At 42.3% G+C, this 18,107-nt stretch overlaps 1 long non-coding RNA gene across 3 annotated transcripts in view; it reads right to left on the bottom strand.

Moving 5' to 3' along the window:
* Nucleotides 1-18,107, bottom strand: part of LOC139759035 (uncharacterized) — a 91,724-nt gene that overhangs the window by 50,016 nt on the left and 23,601 nt on the right. The window contains exon 3 of one of the 3 annotated variants that reach the window (XR_011714981.1): nt 5,917-5,978. The exons of the other annotated variants lie outside the window; for them this stretch is intronic. This is a non-coding gene — a long non-coding RNA (uncharacterized lncRNA). The remainder of the gene's footprint in view (nt 1-5,916; nt 5,979-18,107) is intronic. 3 annotated transcript variants of the gene reach the window in all.

Genomic DNA, 18,107 nt, shown 5'->3' with positions numbered 1-18,107 from the left:
TCTGACCAGTTTAAGGCATAATATTGCTCCCTCAGCAGCTACACTGTCTCACACCAACAAATATTCCTGAACAAAATATTTTACCATATTTACCCGCAACGGTGGATGGAAATCGACACATTTTACGTCACAACTTCGACCATTTGTTGAAGACCCATTGTGACCTGACACTTGTGTTCAACTCTCCCGGGTCAAGACAAATGTTTGTCGCTGGAAAGTTTATGATAACAGCTGTTGTCTGTGAGTGTCTTGTGAAGGTGTGAGGCACTTGTGAGTGACGTGTGTGTACCTCAGGTGTATATGTGAGTGTCTTGTGAAGGTGTGAGGCACTTGTGAGTGACGTGTGTGTACCTCAGGTGTATATGTGAGTGTCTTGTGAAGGTGTGAGGCACATGTGAGTGACGTGTGTGTACCTCAGGTGTATATGTGAGTGTCTTGTGAAGGTGTGAGGCACATGTGAGTGACGTGTGTGTACCTCAGGTGTATATGTGAGTGTCTTGTGAAGGTGTGAGGCACATGTGAGTGACGTGTGTGTACCTAAGGTGTATATGTGAGTGTCTTGTGAAGGTGTGAGGCACATGTGAGTGACGTGTGTGTACCTCAGGTGTATATGTGAGTGTATTGTGAAGGTGTGAGGCACATGTGAGTGACCTGAGTGTCTCATGTGTATGTGTAATAACCGTGTGGGAGGAGCCTGTGTGGCTGCAATATGTAAGTGGCGTGTGGGTCAGGTTTGTGGGGCACTTGTGTGTGTGTGTGTGTGTGTGTGTGTGTGTGTGTGTGTGTGTGTGTGTGTGTGTGTCAGAGTAAAATGTCTCATCATATAAGCAATAAAACAAACTGTCTACGTCTTCATGCTCCTCCACAGATCTGCTTTGATACTAATCTCTGGAAAATAGTTGATCGCTGGGTTACCAAGTTGCAGTTCCTGAAAAATTACAATTTTGATTGGAAAACGAGGAATGACTGCTTCCCCTTCCTGGTAGGTGCATGACAGGTCAATATGGGCCGGACATCAGGTCAGGCATGAACGATGAGCTTCCATAATACCAGATAAAATCTTGAGTCATGCAGAGGAGAACTTAAAGTTATGCAGAGAGGGAACTCAGGTTATGCACGGTGGTAATGAGGGACCTCAGGTCATGCAGGATGGTAATGAGGGAGCTCAGGTCATGTCTTGGAGGGTAGTAAGGAGGGATGTGTACAAGTTTCACCTACATGATAAGGAGAGAAAATGTGTACACGAAGATTACATTGTGCAGGATAAGATCTGAACACAGTACACAATACACCAGCTGCATCTTTATGTACAACTTCAGATAACATTCTTATCTTAGAGCAGATATAACAGGTCAGTCAGGTGAGAAGTGACTCATGTATGTTTATACATTTCACAAAACATTTGTTTATCATCTAATGTACATTTTTCATCCAGGAAGATCATAAAACAGGAAAACGAAACCAATGTACCAGAATCTGGTGACATATATGATGACCTGCCATGGAAAAGAAACCATCTTTCTACATGATGATCAACGTCCAGGATGACACAGAGGCTGGTCTGGACAAGAGACTGAAGCACTTCGATGTTTGGGGTCGAAATGAAAGATGATGAAAGTTATTGATCTTGATCAGAAAAACTGGGAAGCTAAACTGAACTCTTCTGATCACCAACACCATTCATCTCACAATGGTCTTGGTATCAATAAAACAACAGCTAACACATGTACGCACTTCACATAATTAATAAAACTGTTTTCCCGAGTTGAGAAAAAGTTTGAAATTAACCTGAGATTTATGCCACAGTTCTCATCTAACTTTAATCTTAAACAGGTGGTAAATAATAGAAATCTTGGCCGGAACCTCGCAACTGAGTAATTTCTTAAAAGGCAATTAAATAAACCAGACGATAGAGTCGAAAAGAATTAAAGTTGTTACTGAGACGGTGGAGGAAATTTGTTCAAAGAATATTTGATGTAACCTTAACATCATAGACTGGAACACGCTCTTTGATATCTTCGATATCACAAGAGGATGTTTTAATTCTTTTCATGTATTTTAGGTGATAAACTTTTGTTTCTTCTTATTAATGATTGTATTCTTGTGTGTAGAAAGGTTTACAAAATCGTAATACAATTTCCTTAAAGTCCTTTTACGTGTCCCTGGGGCTTATGATCATGGAACGGGAAATACACACATTCCAGGACCACAAACACTCCAAAGAAGGTCTGGTAATACTTGTGTTAGAGGCAGGATGGGTACGTTGGTGGCAGGATGGGTACGGTGGTGGCAGGATGGGTACGGTGGTGGCAGGATGGGTACGGTAATGGCAGGATGGGTACGGTGGTGGCAGGATGGGTACGGTGGTGGCAGGATGGGTACGTTGGTGGCAGGATGGGTGCGTTGGTGGCAGGATGGGTACGTTGGTGGCAGGATGGGTACGTTGGTGCTCCACATATTGCATTATGACACATGACAGGAACAGTGTCACTGGTGCTCCACATATTGCATTATGACACGTGACAGCAACAGTGTCACTGGTGCTCCACATATTGCATTATGACACGTGACAGCAACAGTGTCACTGATGCTCCACATATTGCATTATGACACATGACAGGGACAGTGTCACTGATGCTCCACATATTAGGTGTTTGCCTGGTGTGGTGGGTGGTGGACTTGGTGACCAGGCGACACCAACCGTCCACTTTAGGGGAGCCACATCACTAGCCCTAACATGCGGCGTACCACAGGGCACCAACCCGCTCTGCTTCCTCATCCTTATCAATGACGTCCTGAAGGAGACAAACCACCGCTGGAAGTACGTACACGACTCCACTATCAACAACAACAACAACAACAACTCTCCTGACTTAAGTGTCCTTCAGCACATCATCAACACTGGACTACGACGTCACCATCAACCACACTGTGATGATGATGATGTACATCAACCTGGGCGCACACAACATCCTGCCACCTGACATCACACTAGGCCCTGACATCCTCCGGGTAGCCAGAGACTTCACACTTCTTGATGTCACTATAGACGACGGTTTGAACTGGAAGAATCATGTCTGAAGTGTCATCAAATCTTCCTCATACCGTCTGTACTTTCTCTGCCAACTGATGATACTAGGCGTCCCACCAACTGAGCTCAGGAAGCTCTATACCAATCTTCATTCCACCTCAGTTCACCTACGTCTCCCTACCAGGGTCTTCCTCACTAACAGATACACAGAAGGACCAGCTAGAAAGGGTGCAGGATAGAGCATGAAGAATCATCCTGGCCCCATCTTACTCCACCTACCAAGAAACCATCATCTAGGTCAACCTGTCTACCATCTCCGACCAACATCTCCAACTGCTGAACCTCCCTCGACGTTCCTCTACAACGAACCTCCGCTCGTCACTACAATGGACTTGTTCTAGTCATTGCTCGTGCAGACAGATATAAGAACATGCCTATACCTACCATTGTCAACTTCATAAACAGTCCATGAACAAAAGCATAGCTATGCCAGTGAACAGCTTATCTTCCTGTCAGTTAGGCTATGTGGTATGTCAGCTGCTGTATTACTGTAACTATTCATCACTTAATGTTCAATCAAGTTCATAATATATAAACCATACCATTTACACCATGAACATCCCCGTATATCTGCCATCCTGTCTATATAAACATACCTCATCCATGTGCTTATTTAAAGTATGCAAATAACCAGCTCACCCTGATATTAAACCTTTGTAAGATTAATCAACCAGCAACTATCCTAACCTCCCAGTTCTGTAATATCTGTAGCCATTGGTGTATTTTCAGGGGACTGGCTGCCTATAATCAATGAAGTTATTCATTTACTCATTTATTAATTTCATTTATATCAATGTAATAAAGGCTACCAATTGTGAAGCCAGATGCAAAAGATTTGCTCTAAATATTTCGCCGGTTTGTTATTTTTCCTTCGACACCAAAGATGTAAGAGTAATTTACGTTCTAACTGTACCATACGTCTTCACAGATTTCTGGTTCCGGTCGGATTAATCATTATACGTTCTGTGGTGCCCTCTATATCACACAATATAAACAGTATAAGATGTAAGTAACACTGAAAATTACGTAGGTCATGTAACTGTAAACTTCTATATAATGAATGCTTTACAACAGCAAGTACAACATTGGGAAATATTTTACTTCTTCGAAATATTCTATCATTATCAATTATAAAACCTGTTATATAGCAAAGATGGAGACATATATTGATCTTTATAAATCCATGAAATCATTTATTTATCATCATCATCATTATCATATATATTTGTCCAGGTAATATGATCAACGTGCCAGCCAGTACCAAACTAAGGTAATAAGACAACAGCCATTCTCACAGTAAGCCTTCAGCCACCCTCCTCCTCCTCCTCCTTTGTGTTGTTGTCCAGACCAGCTCCCTCAACAAGTTAACTTCAACAAAGCAACTCTGGCGCCATGAAACTAAACTTTCCATTCAAAGGCAAACTTCGCTGCTCTTCGCTCTCGCTTCCCAGTCAACTCACTGAAACAATGCCACTTGACAAGTCCTGTTTTCGTCTATTTGCTCTAGCAACATCGACAAACAAAAGTACACAAGACTCTGTTTATGTACAAACAATATTCATCCATCCTTCCTGTCCACCAAAACATTGAGAAACGTCACAAAAACCTTACTGGCACCTTCAGTAGGTCTTCCAGTGACAGCTTTCCAGGTCCAGGGCATCATAACACAAGTCCAGACCAGCTGAGGCTGGTGGACTGGGTCCTCCTCAGTCCAGGGCATCATAACACAAACTGTGGTTCTAAAGCCACAAACCCAGGTCATCATAACACTAACATCTTAATCAATATAGTATTGGTCTTTGCTCTGGTATGGTACCACGTCATGTTGTCCTCCTCTGACGCACGTTACTTGAAAATGGAAATTTCCAAAGTTTAGAAAATTAAGAAATGTAAAAATATATAGATCAACAAGCACTAGACATGTAGCTGAATTTACTATTTTTCCTTTTAAAAGAATGAATGATTTAATGTTGAATGTGTACTCCAAAATATCAAAGACGGAGACGCAAGTGGACTGCAATACCGACTTAAGGACTTAACCTGCAACATTGATGGAGCTGGAGTGCTCGCCACAATAACCAGAAATCTAAGTTCCTTTTTGAACATTATGGTGGATTAGGAGAGTATTTCTCTCCTTGTTATCCTCTGCTGTATAGAAATACTATGGTCCTTCATGACACATTAAAGTGTTAGTTTAGATTATCTTGCATATGACAATACTGCCTCACTGGTGAGGAGAGAGTGGCCCGGCAGAAGACAACTGGTCTACCAGCAGTGTAGTGAGGCAACAGCAACATCATGACTCAGATATTCTGGAGGGATTTACACTCTCTCTTGCCCACACGATCCTCATCCTCTTATGTGCACCTCTGTGGTGTGTGTGTGTGTGTGTGTGTGTGTGTGTGTGTGTGTCAATATTTGGTCATGATGGACTGGTCAATACTTCACTAACAATATGATCATATTTGAGACTCTCATTAATAATGTCCTTCCTAACAGTTGACCTCGTCACCACACAAGTACAATCTGACCATTAGAGATGTGGTCTCACATGATAGTTACAACCAATAGTAGTAACACAATATTCACCCTTTATAACGCTCCAGTCACATGATAGTTACAACCAATAGTAGTAACACAATATTCACCCTTTATAACACTCCAGTCACATAATAGTTACAACCAATAGTAGTAACACAATATTCACACTTTATAACACTCCAGTCACATGATAGTTACAACCAATAGTAGTAACACAATATTCACACTTTATAACACTCCAGTCACATGATAGTTACAACCAATAGTAGTAACACAATATTCACACTTTATAACGCTCCAGTCAAATCTTGGTGTGAATCCTCCTCTTTAGTTCTGGTCACCAAACCTGACCAAAGATGAAGAACATTAGACTAAATACAAACAGGATTAACCAAACTAATTCCTACACTCAGAAATATGCTTTATAAAGGCTCAAATACCTAGAATTATTCCCTTTAAAACAGTGAAAACTTCAAGGAGATTTGATAAAACTTTTCAAATTCTTTGATTTTTTCTACATAAAAAACTTTCTTTCTTAAGACAGAAATTCCAAGACGGATATTAACGTAATGAAGATGGAAGGTGGAAGATGTATCATCAACGTGAACAAATGGTTTTCCTCATGTCAATTGGTTGAGCACTGGAATAACTTAACTCCTGATGTAATAAATATAAAGGTTATAAATACCTTCATATCAAGGATAAGCAAAAACTTCAATGATAACTGTTATCAGTAAAAAATCCGGTATCACTAATAATTTTATCCTTCATCAGAAATTAGCGGGAGAACAGATGTTATAAAATTGATGGTGAACGTTTTCCACTGTAAACTTTCCTGTTAATATCAATATGATGAATAAGACACTTGACCTTCCACTAGACTCATCATCATGATGTGTGCCTCATCATCATCATCATCATACAGTGGTGGTTGAGCCACAACATTGAGTTCGTAGCTTTGTAAATGTTCATAGTTTGATCATCATGATGTGCGCCTCATCATCATCATCATACAGTGGTGGTTGAGCCACAACATTGAGTTCGTAGCTTTGTAAATGTTCATAGTTTGATCATCATGATGTGTGCCTCATCATCATCATCATCATCATACAGTGGTGGTTGAGCCACAACATTGAGTTCGTAGCTTTGTAAATGTTCATAGTTTGATCATCATGATGTGTGCCTCATCATCATCATCATCATACAGTGGTGGTTGAGCCACAACATTGAGTTCGTAGCTTTGTAAATGTTCATAGTTTGATCATCATGATGTGTGCCTCATCATCATCATCATCATCATCATACAGTGGTGGTTGAGCCACAACATTGAGTTCGTAGCTTTGTAAATGTTCATAGTTTGATCATCATGATGTGTGCCTCATCATCATCATCATCATCATCATCATCATACAGTGGTGGTTGAGCCACAACATTGAGTTCGTAGCTTTGTAAATGTTCATAGTTTGATCATCATGATGTGTGCCTCATCATCATCATCATACAGTGGTGGTTGAGCCACAACATTGAGTTCGTAGCTTTGTAAATGTTCATAGTTTGCACACATGTATTCCTGGCGGTCAGTCCTCTTGGTCATGCTGGTCATTACCATTATGGAAGACGTGAACTTGGTGAATCTTTCGTCATGATGCTCGACATCTTCAGAACATTGGACAAGGTATGGCACAAGTGTTGCCTCACTAAACCTCCTGCTTCTCTCTTATGTAATACATAGTTTCCTTCCCAGTCATTCCATCGCTGTTATCGTTAATGTAACGACCTTTCCCTCTCATCCTGTCACCAGTAGTGACCCTAAGGGCTCTGCCCTACTAACTACCATCTTTCTTCTCTCCATAAAAGATCTTTCGTTCCATCTTCCATCCAAGATTCTACTGAACCTATCTTACATGATCTTCACTTCCTTGTCTCACTCTGACACTCGTCCTTTCTCTCACACTGAACATATTTCTTGTCTTTATTCTGATCTGACGATCATCTCGGTCTGGGGACACAGTCACTTGGTGAAGCTGGACAATGTTAAAACATAATTTCGACATATATCTGTTCTAAATCTCTCTCGTTTTGTACTATTGAGTTTTAAGAGTCAGCAGTTGAACGTGTCAGTAATAACTTAGGCATAACCATGTCCTTCTCTCTAGCCAGGCATCTCGCTGGCGCCACACCACACACTCTGGACACGTTGCCAAACACACCTCCTGTTTGACCCACGTCCCAGTCTGACCGACTTCCTCCTCGTCTCCGTCCACTAGCCCTGTTCCCTCACCTCAGACCACGTCTCTCATTCCCAAAGACAACACACATGTCTCATCCACCAGTTAGAGCAATGCATACTTACCTTCATCCCACTGACAACGTTCTCACCCATTCTTGTTAATACCAGCTGTCTTACTTATACTAGATGGTTCACTCATACCAGCTGTCTCACTTATACTAGATGTTTCTCATATCAGCTGTCTTATTTATACTAGATTTCTCACTTATAGCAGCTTTCTCACTTATACCAGCTGTCTCATTCATACCAGCTGTCGCGCTCACACCAGCTGCATCAGTCTCACACAACCTTCAACAATTTTCCTACTGAATCATTCAGGAAACTCGATTAATTCCTTCCATTCTGCCACTCCAGTGAGCAGCTAGACCCAGATAATCCTCTTTACCTCCCTGTCTCTCCCACCAGTCCTGCCAGTCACCTCTCATGTCCCAGTCTCTCTTCCTGTCTCTCCCACCAGTCCTGCCAGTCACCTCTCATGTCCCAGTCTCTCTTCCTGTCTCTCCCACCAGTCCTGCCAGTCATCTCTCATGACCCAGTCTCTCTTCCTGTCTCTCCCACCAGTCCTGCCAGTCACCTCTCATGACCCAGTCTCTCTTCCTGTCTCTCCCACCAGTCCTGCCAGTCACCTCTCATGTCCCAGTCTCTCTTCTGTCTCTCCCACCAGTCCTGCCAGTCACCTCTCATGTCCCAGTCTCTCTTCCTGTCTCTCCCACCAGTCCTGCCAGTCACCTCTCATGACCCAGTCCCACCAGTCCCTGCCAGTCACCTCTCATGTCCCAGTCTCTCTTCTGTCTCTCCCACCAGTCCTGCCAGTCACCTCTCATGCCCCAGTCTCTCTTCTGTCTCTCCCACCAGTCCTGCCAGTCACCTCTCATGTCCCAGTCTCTCTTCCTGTCTCTCCCACCAGTCCTGCCAGTCACCTCTCATGTCCCAGTCTCTCTTCCTGTCTCTCCCACCAGTCCTGCCAGTCACCTCTCATGTCCCAGTCTCTCTTCCTGTCTCTCCCACCAGTCCTGCCAGTCACCTCTCATGTCCCAGTCTCTCTTCCTGTCTCTCCCACCAGTCCTGCCAGTCACCTCTCATGTCCCAGTCTCTCTTCCTGTCTCTCCCACCAGTCCCGCCAGTCACCTCTCATGTCCCAGTCTCTCTGTACTGTAACAACATTTCTAACACCACACTAGAACAGGTACACAATATCCTGTCAACAATTACAAGAAAATTTCACTGAAAATAAAATTCCTTTATTCCAGGCAATTTCTTTCCCAGGCAGAAAAACACAGTGAGAGGATACTGACCAGACCAAATGTGTAACCCAGAGTGTTGCCTCTGATGGATGGCCAGGGTAAAAGGGAAATTGATCTTCTACAACACAAGCTACGCCACCTATTGGCACACTCTCTACTTATACAACAAATGCAACACGTTTTCTTTTCGACTGTTCAATAAGTTTCTCCTGATGACTTTTGATGACATAATAATTATGAACTACTTACGTAAGCCAAGACATCTTTTACGAGGTTTCTGCAGCTTCAAGGCTGCGCTACAATCTGTAGCAAGGAAAAAATAGACCATTATAGAGCAAGGTCTTCGTTGATACTGTACACCTTTTCGTTTGAAGATGATAATACAACTTGGCTCTGGTTCAATCCTCTAACAATACGCCGCCACCCATATAACACATCGATCAAATTCATTTCCATCCATGTACAGAGTTCGTTACACATTCTCACTGAAGACTGAGTGATATGATATTACCTTGTGTGTTAATTAGTTCTCACTGAAGACTGAGTGATATGATATTACCTTGTGTGTTAATTAGTTCTCACTGAAGACTGGGTGATATGATATTACCTTGTGTGTTAGTTCTCTAGCGGGTAGTTAGTCAACTAACAATAATCACTTGATAATGACCTCGGGAAACACTGGATCTGCCGGAAGTCTGTCCTCTTGTAATAATGATAAGTAATTTCATCTAGCACATGTAAGGTCAGTGACCTACAGTAATGTTGTTGTATAACTACAATAACACCAGCAAAGGTGAGGCCATTGTATTTCTTTGTGACGAGGAAGAAGTTTTATATTGTGGAGCTGCCGGAGGTAAAGGTGACTATTGTTATCATAGGAAGGTCTGTGTTATTGTGTGGTGCCTCCTGGGAAGTAGAGAGAGAGAGAGAGAGAGAGAGAGAGAGAGAGAGAGAGAGAGAGAGAGAGAGAGAGAGAGAGAGAGAGAGAGAGAGCAGGTGTACAAGACGACAAGCCAGTAACAAGTTCACCTGCTGGTGGACCTAAGGATCTTTAGGTACCACCTTCACCTAGTTAATGGTAAGCAGACTACTGGATATAATGACCTGTTCTGTACGTGAACGATTCTGTTGTTACGGTATATATAACCCTTGACCACCGCTCTCCCATGATCAGGTCAACACAATCTTCTCCAATTCTTCACCCCTTGCAACCCGTCCTTCCAGTCAAGAAAGATGTTCATACCTTCAAATATTTAGTTCCTTACACCTGGAGCTGGAGGGAGGTGGGGGATCTAACACTGTTTACCTGCACACATCAAGTGTATCCTACCCTCCCTCGCCACTACCTCACATCTTATCTATAATTCTCTCTTGTTTGTACCAGTTTTCATAGCCAGATATTTCATCCCATTTCAGTTTGTCACAAAATATTTGGCTTCATCAACGTTACTTTAATGTCAGTTTGTATGTGTTTATAATTACATGTAAGTGGCCGTTTGATGTTACCTTTAGCATTAACTGGCCAGATGATAACGAGATAAAACTTCACAACTTCACATAAATCGTTCTAACGAACTGACGAAAAATAATGTTTAACTTTATAATTAAGAATCAGTTCTTCATGTAAAACCAACACCTCGATGGTCGGCCACTATGATCCACTAATGATGATGATGATGATCATAATGATGATCATGATGATCATGATGATGATGATGATGATGATGATGATGATGATGATGATGACGCAATGTTTTCTCCATAGAAGGTAAAGTAATGAATGAAATGTGACAAATGCACATGTGTTACAACCAAACCCTCATGGATGACACACTTTCTTATGTATTAGGATATTTTTGTGATATCCTGACTTACGGAAGGAGCAGAGGAGGTCAGAGCAGAGGAGGTCAGAGCAGAGGAGGTCAGAGCAGAGGAGGTCAGGAAGGATTCCCGGAAAGTAGGTCATTAGTGATGATGTATCCACGTTCACCTCACTGATCACCAGGGAGAGACAGGTGCCCTAGTTAGTGGTGTGGTAGAAGTAGGCTGCTGCTATGCTAACTACAGAGGCTCCAGGTAGTTGACCAGTATGACTACAAGTTACCTCTGGCCATACCACCTCCTCCCACCAACCAACTTAACATAAATCCTTTATACAGATATTTTCTCATCAAACCAACAAAGTTACAACTTCCACTGTAACTTCAAGACGAGTGTAAGGTACAGGAGAAACTTAACCGTACAAGAGAAAGGATCCAGAGTGCAGCAGCAGCAGTGAATAATGAATGGTGCAGCAAACACAACAAAAGATGGTAAAATAAAGCAAGTGGAAAATTAATGTTGGTATCCTTCAGTCGCTGTCCATTTACCTCACGAGAAAACTGCTAATTGTAAATGTACAATTCCCTCCACAGTACATGTATGTAAACACATACTGGAATAAGTTACTTACACGACAAGTACATACAGTACTTAAATGGCTGGATTATCACAAGTGATCTTTACTTAACATACGCAAAGCTCCACTAATTTATAACCTCTCTTGTATGCAGCAGCCACGAAAACACTGTTTTGTGCAGCAGATAGTAAGAAATAGACGAGTATTGACCAGACAAGAAAATAGACTATTATATACATCAGCTTCCACGATAGATGGTGATGTACAACAAGTAGTAAGTTGAAAGATGAGGTTCATCACCTGGTAACATACAGTATGATTTGCAAGTGTCATGATGTTACACGATGATGTGTAACAATGGGTAAGAGAGATGTGCAGCAGTGGAGGATGATATAGATGTTAATGTGCTGCAGCTAGAAAGATATAGACTACAATATGCAATAGCCGGTAGTATAGGCAGTAACATGCAGAGTGGATGAGACCTCCACAACTGCACGTAAGATAGACTTCACTATGCAGCAAGTATTAAGATATAGACTATAGTGTGCAACAGATAGTAAAGTGAACTATAATGTACAGGAGCAACGATAAGCTATAAAATGTAGGGAACAGATGAGGAATGAATTATAATGTCTAATAACTAATAGATTATAAATCATAATGTTCTACAGCAGATAAAAGCTATACTTTACTGTACACACTAAGACTTTGTACACAGTAAAACTTAAATGAGTAAAATCTAGTCAAACATTATAGCTGTTACAGAGATAAATCAGGCCTTACATCATCCACTAAAACATATTATAATGTTCCAGTATGACATAATATGTTATACAACAGTAAATGATATGAACTAAACTGTGTCACAAGTGTCATAACAGCAAGTAAGATGCACTATACTGTGTAAGATAACAGCAAGGAAGATACACTACACTGTGTCACAACAGTAAGATACACTATACTGTGTCACAACAGTAAGATACACTATACTGTGTCACAACAGTAAGGTACACTATACTGTGTCACAACAGTAAGATACACTATACTGTGTCACAACAGTAAGATACACTATACTGTGTCACAACAGTAAGATACACTATACTGTGTCACAACAGTAAGATACACTATACTGTGTCACAACAGTAAGATACACTATACTGTGTCACAACAGTAAGATACACTATACTGTGTCACAACAGTAAGATACACTATACCGTGTCACAACAGTAAGATACACTATACTGTGTCACAACAGTAAGATACACTATAGTGTGTCACAACAAAGTATTAACTACATGTTGCAGGATGAGTGAGTGATGATGTCAACAAGAGATGTTGTCGTGTTTAAGGAGAGAAAGTGTCGTTGTTAACATGTCAACAATCGTCTCTCTCTCGCTTTCTTACAAACTTTAACATAGATTTTCTATAACATGAACGAGTCTCCGTCTGCCACTTGGCGTCGTTGGTATCCAGACAATTGATTAATGGCCTGAAGTATAACACGACATATCATGTGCTGGAAATCCACACGAGCAAATATTCAACTAACTCTTCTGTAGTATAATTTACCATCGACCTCCCGTGTTCAGTGTAGTATAATTTACCATCGACCTCCCGTGTTCAGTGTAGTATAAATTACCATCGACCTCCCGTGTTCAGTGCCTTCCCTTCCTCTGTTGTGAGCAGTGTTGTGAGCTGTGTTGTGAGCAGTGTTATGAGCAGTGTTGTGAGCAGTGTTGTGAGCAGTGTTGTGAGCAGTGTTGTGAACAGTGTTGTGTGCAGTGTTGTGAGCAGTGTTGTGTGCAGTGTTGTGAGCAGTGTTGTGAGCTGTGTTGTGAGCAGTGTTGTGAGCAGTGTTGTGAGCAGTGTTGTGAGCAGTGTTGTGTGCAGTGTTGTGTGCAGTGTTGTGAGCTGTGTTTTGAGCAGTGTTGTGAGGTGTGAGTATGTGTTTATTTATCATGCTCTTACCTTCTCTTTCTCTCCACCTCATGTAACAGTGTTAGTCGTGACATAAGGCTGACGAGCCTATCTATGGAGTTACTCCAATACCACCTTGTGGTAGACGGGTGGGAGTAAAATAATGGTTTCCCACCAGTGATGTGAGAGAATCGTGTGGCCAGTTCGTTGTGTTCCAATCTTAAGATAAACACAAGACTAATGTACATGTATTTCTAGGTTAAGGAAATTGGAGCAACATATTTGACACATATTACTACACAAGAATTATTCTAACTTAAAGTAGTTTATTATGTTAAAGTGAGATTTTGAGTGTAAGTTGGTGCACATAGTAGAAGACCAACATGTTAGTGGTAAGCTGTTGTACAAGACTGAGCACCACTGGAAGTACTGGAGATCAGAGACTCACGTTGGTCTGTGTTGTGCTCTGGAAAGCAACATTACAAGAACTGGTTTATACAACATGTCTTAAATTATCCTTATTTGTCACATCTTTGTTACAAGAAACATAAAATGGAACAAACACGTGACAAATAAGGATAAGTCTAAAAGTTTAGTGTTGCCTTATTCTCCCAACTTAGCGTAATGAAGACATGTTCTAAAGGAACACTTCTTGTAATGTTGTTTTCCAGTACAATAACACCATCAGCAAGACCTTAATAAATAATAGACCAAATTATGCAACAATGGGGAGTGTTTACGCTGTCAAATGCAAGGCATGTAAATATATTTATGTAGGCCAGACAGGTAAGACTGTAAAGGAGAGATGTTACTGGCATCAACATTCAGTACGCAGGGATGACCACATAAATGCGATCGCTAAACATTGTCATGAAAATGATCACTCCATACATCTTGATAATCTCGTTATTTTATACTCCTCCGTTAATTATGCCACACGTAACGTCATTGAATGTGTCCATGTTGCTAATACTAAGAACTCTGATTTGAGCCTAGGCTATTTTAAAGCCCATTCTAGCATTAACCAAATCATTATGAGAGAAATGAAAAAAAAAAACGAAAACATAAAAAAAAATTGTTCATGAGACACCCAGCTACCCAGGTCGACCCCCGCCACCTGACCCTCTTTAATCAATCAGTCTCCCTTACATAGGCTACGACCACACATAACAGACAGTGCCTGGCCTAGAGGGATTGGTGTTGGACGGCGGGAACCAAGTGTGATGTTGGGATTTATATGACTGTTAAATACTGGCATCAGATGAGGTGGATTGTCTCCACGGAACATGTCGTGCCTCATGTATAGAAAAATTACGTTAAAAGAAATTGTATGAACTGCTGATGTGCGATTTCATCTTCATATATATATATATATATATATATATATATATATATATATATATATATATATATATATATAATGACAAATTTACAAGGGATGAAGGTAAGGTTTGGACATGAGAGATAACATGAAGTATTATATCTCATGATTCTAGAAAATATAAAAACTAAAACCTTCTTAAGTCTGTTGCAGATAAGGTTAATCCTGCAATTATGGGAGTAATTTGCAATGAACTAAATGGTGATGCATGTCTGTAGTTCCAAGAGATTATGTGTTTTTAATTAGAAAATATACGATAAGTGGCGGGAGGATTTATGTCCAAAATTACATTAAGAAAACTTTCCATCACCTTAACAATAGTTTGTTATCCTCCAGTCATTAAGTGAACATATACATCTGATAAAGATGAAGCATTAAACTGACGCTACTGCCACTGTCACCCTAAACCCGTCACTACTGTCTGTACTGACTGACGGTACTGCCACTGTCTGGTGTCACCCTAAACCCGTCACTACTGTCTGTACTGACTGACGCTACTGCCACTGTCTGGTGTCACCCTAAACCGTCACTACTGTCTGTACTGACTGACGCTACTGCCACTGTCTGGTGTCACCCTAAACCCGTCACTACTGTCTGTACTGACTGACTGTCTGCTACGTCCTCTCTGAGTGGCCCACTGTCACGGAAGGATTATTCTCCATCAACACAACAGATCGCGTTGTGTTCCTGACTGGCCAAGCTGTGCAACTGGTGGTTGACCAGTTAACACTAGACGACAGTTTAAGTAATGCACGACTATATCCATCCAAGCCAGGCACCACCACCTCCACTACACATTATCATAGCAACTGTAAGGATAATAACCACAATGTCCCACCACTGTTAAGAACATAGCACCACTGTAGGATAATCGTCAGGGACACAGCTGCACTACAGTGAGATCACTGCCAAGGTCACAGCATCACTGTAGGATCACTGTCAAGGACACAGCACCACAGTAAGATCACTGCCAAGGTCACAGCATCACTGTACGATCACTGCCAAGGACACAGCACCACAGTAAGATCACTGCCAAGGTCACAGCATCACTGTAGGATCACTGTCAAGGTCACAGCATCACTGTAGGATCACTATCAAGGACACAGCACCACAGTAGGATCACTGTCAAGGTCACAGCACCACAGTAAGATCACTGTCAAGGACACAGCAGCACAGTAGGATCACTGTCAAGGACACAGCACCACAGTAGGATCAGTCAAGGACACAGCATCACTGTACGATCACTGTCAAGGACACAGCACCACAGTAGGATCACTGTCAAGGACACAGCACCACAGTAGGATCACTGTCAAGGACACAGCACCACAGTAGGATCACTGTCAAGGACACAGCACCACAGTAGGATCACTGTCAAGGACACAGCACCACAGTAGGATCACTGTCAAGGACACAGCATCACTGTACGATCACTGTCAAGGACACAGCACCACAGTAGGATCACTGTCAAGGACACAGCATCACTGTACGATCACTGTCAAGGACACAGCACCACTAGTGTACCATGACTTGTAGTCGTAAAATTCATCCGTAAACAATACAGCAAGAAAGAGCTCAATTAATACATCTGGAGAGTAAGATGTTAAATATGAGTAACACAAATAGTAATCACAAACAGTAATCAAACACACTGAGGCAGCCACAGTGGTCCACTGAGAATATTGGACAACAAAATATATGTGTTTCTTTCCACGTTAACAAAGAGTATATACATATCTCGCTATTTGACTGTTATTTCCAAGCGTGAAATTACTCTTGCCAAAGAAAGCCAGGCAGACAATAACCATTATTTTCTTGTATTCATGACATTCAGTGTACAGTATGTGCTCTCTCCTGCTTTCTGACCCAGTTCTCAACAACTCTACCACGTTATACTGTTCACCAAAATACCACAAATCTTGATGTTTTGACCCAATCCAAGAAAAGTTCTTTGTTCCTTGATGAGTGGATGATACAACGTGCCTCACTCTCATTTAAAACCATCATAATGAAGGAAAGACAAAAGTACTTAGTGAACCACAGTCTCAAGATACATGTGGTCAGGTTGTTTTAGAAACTTACTATTGCTCCAGTCAGTCAGTGGCTATCAGCACAGATTGACCTGCACGAGGTAACGAACCACAAGAAAGCAAGGCCCAGCTGGTGGTTAGGTTTGTACTGGTATAGACACACTGGAGGCGGGAACACACCTAATGTGGGACAAAGGTCATGGTTCCTGCCAAGATAATCTCCGGACACAGCACGACAAGTATTTCCAGGATCTTATCTAAACCAGCACACTCACTCACTCACTCACTGATGACGTAGTTCACTTGCCTTGGTATACCGTGGTTTAGCCTGTCGTCCTACTTAACACAACTTGTAATCTCCATGTTGACCAGCCTCCTGCTGACCTGACCTGCACCATTAATCATTCCTCTGAGCGTCGACCTCATATGACCCCAGGAGAGAAGGCTGGAGCAATGTAAGGTCGTCAACTTGCTCAACCTAGGACAGTCTCTGGTGCAGCGTCGTCAGGCCACCAGAGTGGAAAACCCATCTCACCCGCCCCCAACCACAAGTCCAGGTATCATCCACCACAGCGACCCTCCATACAGAGCCGTCACATTAACTACAGTAAGTACATGTGTTTGTCACATGAGGAACTGACGCCTAATCTCGCTCCTCCACAGGTATACAAGACCTGGGAAGGATCTTTACCACTCATGAATAATACTTAGACCAAGTTCTGTAGCTGATGATGATATATAGTAAGGCAGCCTATGTTGGTAGAGGACACACCAACCGCTAACAATGGCCCTCACTCTCCACGACACTGAGTCACCACCTTCCATACTGCCTGCACCCGTGGCCTGCCCAAGCCGGGCCTCTCTGGCCAGAGTGGTCTCCATACATGACTTGGTCCACTACCGCACCTCAGCCAGACTGACACGAAAGTGAGGGGCCCAAGCTGCTCCACTACCGGATCCCACTCCAGGACCACAGCTGCGCCTCTTCAACCAGCTACTCCAGGACCACAGCTGCGCCTCTTCAACCGGCTACTCCAGGACCACAGCTGCGCCTCTTCAACCAGCTACTCCAGGACCACAGCTGCGCCTCTTCAACCAGCTACTCCAGGACCACAGCTGCGCCTCTTCAACCAGCTACTCCAGGACCACAGCTGCGCCTCTTCAACCGGCTACTCCAGGACCACAGCTGCGCCTCTTCAACCAGCTACTCCAGGACCA

This window comes from Panulirus ornatus, chromosome 32 (genome assembly GCF_036320965.1).
Source record: "Panulirus ornatus isolate Po-2019 chromosome 32, ASM3632096v1, whole genome shotgun sequence".
Taxonomy (NCBI): Eukaryota; Metazoa; Arthropoda; class Malacostraca; order Decapoda; family Palinuridae; genus Panulirus; species Panulirus ornatus.
The sequence above is the reverse complement of the archived record's forward strand: the minus strand, read 5'-3'. Positions and strand labels throughout refer to the sequence as shown.